We start from the raw sequence: 7,492 nt of genomic DNA, 5'->3' as shown, positions 1-7,492 counted from the left end.
TCACAGCTTCACTAGAGAGTACCCCAGTGGGGGCTCTGTATGGGGGCTTCAACACACATTTCCCCTCTGCATTTCTCTAGTAGCTGTTCTCCATCAGGGCTCTGCTTCTGCAGCAGACTTCTGCCTGGATATCCAGGTATGTCTGAATAACCTCTGAAATCTAGGAGGAGGCTTCCAAAGGTTAACTCTTGTCTTCTGTGTACCCGCAGGCCCAACACCACATGGAAGGTGCCAAAGCTTGGGTATTAAAACCTCTGAAGCAATGGCCTGAGCTGTATCTTGGCCCCTTTTAGCCATGGCTGGAACTGGAGTGATTGGGACACAGTTTGCCATGGACTAAAACTGCACAGAGCAGCAGAACGCTGGGCCCAGTCCATGAGGTCATTTTTCCCTCCTAGACTTCCAGGCCTGTGATGGTGAGAGGGGCTGCCATGAAGGTCTCTGGCATGCCCTGGAGACATTTTCCCCATAGCCTTGGCAATTAACATTTGACCCCTCCTTACATATGTAAATCTGTGCAGTCACTTTTAATTCCTCCCAGTAAATAGGTTTTTCTTTTCTACCATATGGTCAGGCTGCAAATTTTGCATACCTTTATGCTCTGCTTCCCTTTTAAACATAAGTTCCAATTTCAAACCATTTCTTTGTGAATACATATAACTGAAGGCTTTCAAAATAAGCCAGGTCACATTTTGAATGCTTTGCTACTTGGAAATTTATTCTGCCAGATACCTAAATTATCCTTCTCAAGTTGACAGTTCCACAGATCTCTAGAGCAGGTGCTAAATGCCACCAGTCTCTTTGCTAAAGTATAACATAAGTGACCTTTACTCCAGTTCGCAGTAGGTTCCTCATCTCCATCTGAGGCCACCTCAGCCTGGACACCATTGTTCATATCACTATCAGCATTTTGGTTAAAACCATTCAACAAGTCTAGAAATTCCAAAATTTCCCACATCTTCCTGTCTTCTTCTGAGCACTCCAGACTGTTCCAACCTGTGCCTGTTACCCAGTTCCAAAGTTGCTTCCACATTTTCAGGTTATCTTTACAGAGTGCCTCACTCTGTTGGTACCAATTCTCTGTATTAGTCCATTTTTACACTGCCATAAAGATATTGCCTGAGAGTGAGTAATTTACAAACAAAAGAGGTTTAATTGACTCACAATTCTGCATGACTGAGGAGACCTCAGGACATTTACGGTAGTGGCAGAATATGAAGGGGAAGCAAGGCACATCTTACATGTTGGTAGGAGAGAGAGAGTGTGCAAGTGAAACTGCCACTTTTACACCATCAGATTTTGTGAAAACTACCTCACTATTATGAGAACAGCATAGGGGAAACTGGCCCCATGATCCAATCACCTCCCACCGGGTCCCTCCCTCAAAACCTGGGGATTACAATTTTAGATAAGATTTGGGTGAAGATACAGAACCAAACAATATCACAAGGGAAGTGAAGGACCTCTACAAGGAGAAATACAAACTGCTGCTCAAAAATGTCAGAGATGAAACAAACAAATGGAAAAGCATTCTGTGCTCACAGATAGGAAGAATCAATATTGTGAAAACGGCCATACCGTCCAAAGCAATTTATAGACTCAATAATAGTTGCACTAAACTACCATTGATATTCTTCACAGAACTGGAAAAAAACTTTTAAAATTCATATAGAACCAAAAAAAGAAAAAAAAAAAAGCCCAAATCCTCAAGGCGATCCTAAGCAAAAAGAACAAGGCTGGAGACATCATGCTACCTGACTTCAAACTATACTATAGGACTACAGTAACCAAAATAGCATGGTACTCGTGCAAGAATAGACACATAGACCATTGTAACAGAAAAGAGAACCCAGAAATAAGACCACACACTTTTAACTATCTGAAGTTCAACAATCTGACAAAAACAAACAATGGGGAAAGGATTCCCTATTCAATAAATCTTGCTTGGAGAACTGTCTGTTTCAATTTTCAATGCAGAAAATTGAAACTGGACCCCTTCTTTACACTACACACAAAAAATCAACTCAAGATGAATTAATGACTTAAATGTAAAACCCGAAACTGTAAAAACTCTAGAAGAAAACCTAGGCAATGCCATTCAGGATATAGGCAAAAATTTCTTGACTAAGACACAAAAAGCAATTGCAACAAAAGCAAAAATTAACAAATGAGATCTAATTAAACTAAAGAAATTCTGTATAGCAAAAGAAACTATCAACAGAGTAAACAGCCAACCTACAGAACGGGAAAAAATTTACACTATGCTTCTGACAAAGGTCTAATATCCAATGTCTATAAGAAATTTTTTAAAAAATTACAAGAAAAAAGAAACCACTCCATTAAAAGGTAGACAAAGTATAGGAACAGACAGTTTTCAAAAGAAGACATGCAGTGTGGCCAACAATCATATGAAAAAAAGCTCAAGATGGCTAATCATTAGATAAATGCAAATCAAAACCACAATGAGATACCATCTCACACCAGTAAGAAGTCAAAAAGTAACAGTTGCAGACAGGTTATATAGAAAAAGGAATGCTTTTACATTGTTGGTGGGAGGGTATATTAGTTCAACCATTGTGGAAGCCACTGTGGCAACTCCCCAAAGACCTACAGACAGAAATACTATTTGACCCAGCAATTGCATTACTGGGATATACCCAAAGGAATATAAATCATTCTATTATATAGATATGTGCATGCATATGTTCTTTGCAGCACTATTTGCAATAGCAAATACATGGAATCAGCCTAATGCACATCAGTAATAGACTGGATAAATAAAACGTGGTATATATACACCATGGAATACTATGCAGCCATAAAAAAGAATGATATTATGCCTTTTGAGGCAATATGGATGGAGCTACAGGCTATTATCCTTAGCAAGCTAACACAGGAACAGTAAACCCAATACCGCATGTTCTCACTTATAAGTGGGACCTAAATTATGAGAACAAATGAACACATAGAAGGGAATGATGCACATTGGGGCTTATTGGAAGGTGGAGGGTGAAAGGTGGGAGAGGATCAGGAAAAAAAACTAATGACAACAAACTCCCATGACACATGTTTACCTATGTGACAAACCTGCACATCCTGCACGTGTACCCCTGAACTTAAAATAAAAGTTAAAAAAGGGCCGGGTACAGTGTCTCACGCCTGTAATCCCAGCACTTTGGGAGGCCAAGGCAGGCGGATCATGAGGTCAGGAGATTGAGACCATCCTGGCTAACCCGGTGAAACCCCGTCTCTACTAAAAATACAAAAAATTAGCCAGGCATGGTGGCAGGCACCTGTAGTCCCAGCTACTTGGGAGGCTGAGGCAGGAGATCAGTGTAAACCTGGGAGGCAGAGCTTGCAAATTGTGCCACTGCACTCCAGCTTGGGTGACAGAGTGAGATTCTGTCTTAAAGGAAAAAAAAAAAAAAAACCCTAATGAATCTGGGACAGATATTCATAATGTATTGTTACTTTGTTGACATTGTGGAGGGAAGTGTGACATTAAAAATCAGTTTCAAAAGCTTGAATTATTGTCCCACTACACCAGTGGGACAATAATTATCATCTCTGAGAATTGAGATTGCTGCCAATTTTTTCTTCTTCTCACTGACCTATGGTTTCTAATTCCCATAATTAAAATGCCATCTTAATAAATATGTAGTGCTCACTTTGGCAGCACATGTACTAAAATTTGAATGGTACGGAGATTACCATGACCCACGTGAAAGGGTGACATACAAATTTGTGAAGCGTTTACATTATCAATAATCACCTGGAACTGAATGGGCTAAATGTCCCAATTAAAAGGCACAGAATGGCTAGTGAATAAAGAAGCACGACCTAACAATATGCTCTCTTCAAGAGACCCATAGGCTCAAAGTAAGGGGATGGATTAAATCTGCCAAGTGAATGGAAAACAGAAAAAAGCATAAGTTGCTATTCTAATTTCACACAAAACAGACTTTAAACCAACAATGGTTAAAAAAAAAGACATTAAATAAACATAAAGGTTTAATTTAATAAGATGTAACTTTTCTAAAGAAATATGCATCCAACATAGGAGCACCCAGATTCATAAAGCAAGTTCTTTAGAGACCTATTAAGAGACTTAAATAACCACACAATAATATTTGGAGATTTCAACATTCCACTGACTGTATTAGATAGATCATTGAGGCAGAAAAATTGACAAGTGGAACCTAATTAAACTAATGTAACTAAAGAGCTTCTGCAAAGCAAAAGAAACTATCAACAGTGTAAACAGACATCTTAGAGAATGGGAGGAAATATTTGCAAACTATAGACCCTACAAAGGTCTAATATCCAGAATCTATAAGGAACTTAAACAAATAAAAAACAAAAAAGCAGGCACTTTTCAAAAGAAGATATAGAAGTGGCCAACAAGCATATGAGAAAAACTTCAACATCACTAATCAGTAAAGGAATGCAAATCAAAATCACAGTGAGAAATCTTCTCACACCAGTCAGACAAACTATTATTAAAAGTCTAGGCCAGGTGTGGTGGCTTAGGCCTGTAATCTCAGCACTTTGGGAGGCTGAGGTGGGCGGATCACGAGGTCAGGAGATTGAGACCATCCTGGCTAACACGGTGAAACCCCATCTCTACTAAAAATACAAACAAATACAAAAAATTAGCCGAGTGTGGTGGTGGGTGCCTGTAGTCCCAGCTACTCCGGAGGCTGAGGCAGGAGAATGGCGTAAACCCGGGAGGCGGAGCTTGTAGTGAGCTGACACTGGGCCGCTGCCCTCCAGCCTGGGCAACAGAGCGAGACTCCATCTCAAAATGAAACGAAATGAAATGAAATGAAATGAAATAAAATAGTCAAAAACCAACAGATGCTGGCAAGTTTGTGGAGAAAAAGCAACGCTTATACACTGCTGGTGGAAATGTATATCAGTTCAGCCATTATAGAAAGTAGCGTGGTGACTTCTCAAATAACATAAAAAAGAAGTACCATTCAACCCAGCAATCATATTTTTGGAAAAGTACCCAAAGGAATTATATCATTGTACCATAAAGTCACATGCATTCATATATTCATTGCAGAACTATTCAGAATAGGAAAGTCATGGAATCATCCTAAATGTCCATCAATGGTAAACTGGATAAAAAAATGTGGTACATATACACCATGGAATACTATGCAGCCATTAAAAAGAACATGATCATGTCCTTTTCAGCAACATGGATGGATCTGGAGGCCATAACCTTAAGCAAACTAATGCGGGAACTGAAAACCAAATGCCACATGTTCTCACTTATAAGTGGGAGCTACATATTGAGGATATATGGACACAAAGAAGAGAACAACTGACACCAGGGCCTACTTATTAGGTACTATCAGGTACTATGCTAAGACCTGGGCAATGAAATAATCTGTACATCAAACTCCAGGGCCACAAAATTTACCTATATAACAAACCTGCACATGTACCCCTGAATGTAAAATAAAAGCTTTAAAAAGTATATTATAAATTATATGTAATATATTATATTACAACATTAGGAAATTAAGAATAAATAAATATGTAAAATTTCAAAATTAAAGTCAAACTACAAAATGATATATTGATTTTAATTATTTCAATGACCACAGATTCTAAACTTTTCAAAAGATATCACAGTCTTTCTTTTTGTTATTGTTTTCTTTTTCATGGAAATAGCTTCCTGGCATTTGTTTTTTTAGTTTTTATTTTTATTTTTTATCAGTTACACACATTTCTAGGAAGTGTAGTAGCAAAAGGGCCCATAGATATCTCTTCCAGAATCTGATTGAAATGGTTGAGGAGAAATTAGAAAGTAGGGCAAAAAATTCATTGGTCTCAAAATTAAGAAACCATGCCAAGTAATTTATATATATAAAGGAATTTCTGCCAGATAGTGAGAACTTCATATGAAAAGTGACTGAAATCAGTGTACAACTCTATTTCCTGGGACAGCACTGGTGTATTATGTAAAGTTATATAAAATAAGTACTGACAGTTTTCTCCATAATTTATTTTCTTTTTTGTTTTTCTTTATATTTTAAATTGACAAGTACTATTTATTTATGGTATGCAACACGATGTTTTGAAATATCTATACATTGTGAAACAACTAAATGGAGCTAATTAATAAATGCAGTACCTCATATTCTTATCATTTTGTTTTAGTAGGGACACATAAAATATACTCTTTTAGTAATTTTGAAGTATATAGTACATTGTTCTTAACTGTGGTCACTATGCTGTACAATAAGTGTTTAAGATTATTCCTCTGTCTAACTAAAATATTGAATCCTTTGATCAACATCTCCTCAATCTTTCTGGAACACCCAGTGCCTAGTAGCTACCATTCTACTCTCTACTTCTATGAGTTCAGTTTTTTAGGTTACACAAATAAGTGAAATCATCCTGTATTTGTCTTTCTGTGACTGGTTTACCTCACTTAACACAGTGTTATCCAGGTTCATCCATGTTGTTATGAATGAGCAGGACTTCCTTCTTTTTAAAGCTTAATATTAATCCAATGTTTATATGTACCACATTTCATTTATTCATTCATCTGTTGATGGATACTTAAGTTGACTCTTTGTTAAACTATTGTGAATAATGCTGCAATGAACATGGGAGTGCAGATATCTCTTCAATATACTGATTTCATTTCCTTTGGATATATATCCAGAATTAGTATTGCTGGATCATATATGGTACTTCCATTTTTAATTTTTTAATGAATCTCCATATTATTTTCTATAATGGCTATACTAATTTGTATTACCACAAACGTACAAGAGTTCCCTCTTCTACACATTCTCACCAAAACTTGTTATCTCTTCTCTTTTTGATAATGGCCATCCCAACAGGTGTGAAGTGATACCTATTGTGGCATAATTTGCATTATCCTGATGATTAGTAATAATTTTTTATATACCTGTTGTCCATTTGTATGGTTTTCTTGTGAAATCTTCATTCAAGTCATTTTCCCAGTTCAATAGGGTTATTTGTTGTTGTTGTTTTTGCTATTGAGTTGAGATCCTTATACATTTTGGATATTAACCCCTGATATGGTTTTGCTGTATCCCCACCCAATCTCATCTTGAATACCTGTTGTGGGACGGACCTGGTGGGAGGTGATTGAATCATGGGGGCAGGTCTTTCCTGTGCTATTCTCATGAGAGTGAATAAGTATCACAAGATCTGATGGTTTTGAAAATGGGCGTTTCCCTGCACAAGCACTCCCTCTTTACCTGCTGGCATCCATGTAAGACATGACTTGCTCCTCCTTGCCTTCTACAATGATTGTAAGGCTTCCCCAGCCATGTGGAACTGTGAGTCCATTAAACCTCTTTTTCTTCCCAGTCTTGGGTATGTCTTTATCAGCAGCATGAAAATGGTTTAATACAGTAAATTGGTACCAGTAGAGTGGGGCATTGCTGAAAAGATAACCAAAAATGTGGAAGCAACTTTGGAACTGGGTAACAGGCACAGG

The 7,492-nt window shown here is 37.5% G+C and overlaps 1 non-coding gene across 1 annotated transcript; it reads left to right on the top strand.

The window, feature by feature from the left end:
• Positions 1-3,660: 3,660 nt before the first annotated feature.
• On the top strand, positions 3,661-3,764 carry LOC116275541. Its single transcript, XR_004184658.1, has one exon. It is a non-coding gene; the product is annotated as a U6 spliceosomal RNA (small nuclear RNA).
• Positions 3,765-7,492: the final 3,728 nt, after the last annotated feature.

Source organism: Papio anubis, chromosome 6 (genome assembly GCF_008728515.1).
Source record: "Papio anubis isolate 15944 chromosome 6, Panubis1.0, whole genome shotgun sequence".
Taxonomy (NCBI): domain Eukaryota; kingdom Metazoa; phylum Chordata; class Mammalia; order Primates; family Cercopithecidae; genus Papio; species Papio anubis.
This window is presented reverse-complemented; position numbering and strand designations above follow the sequence as displayed.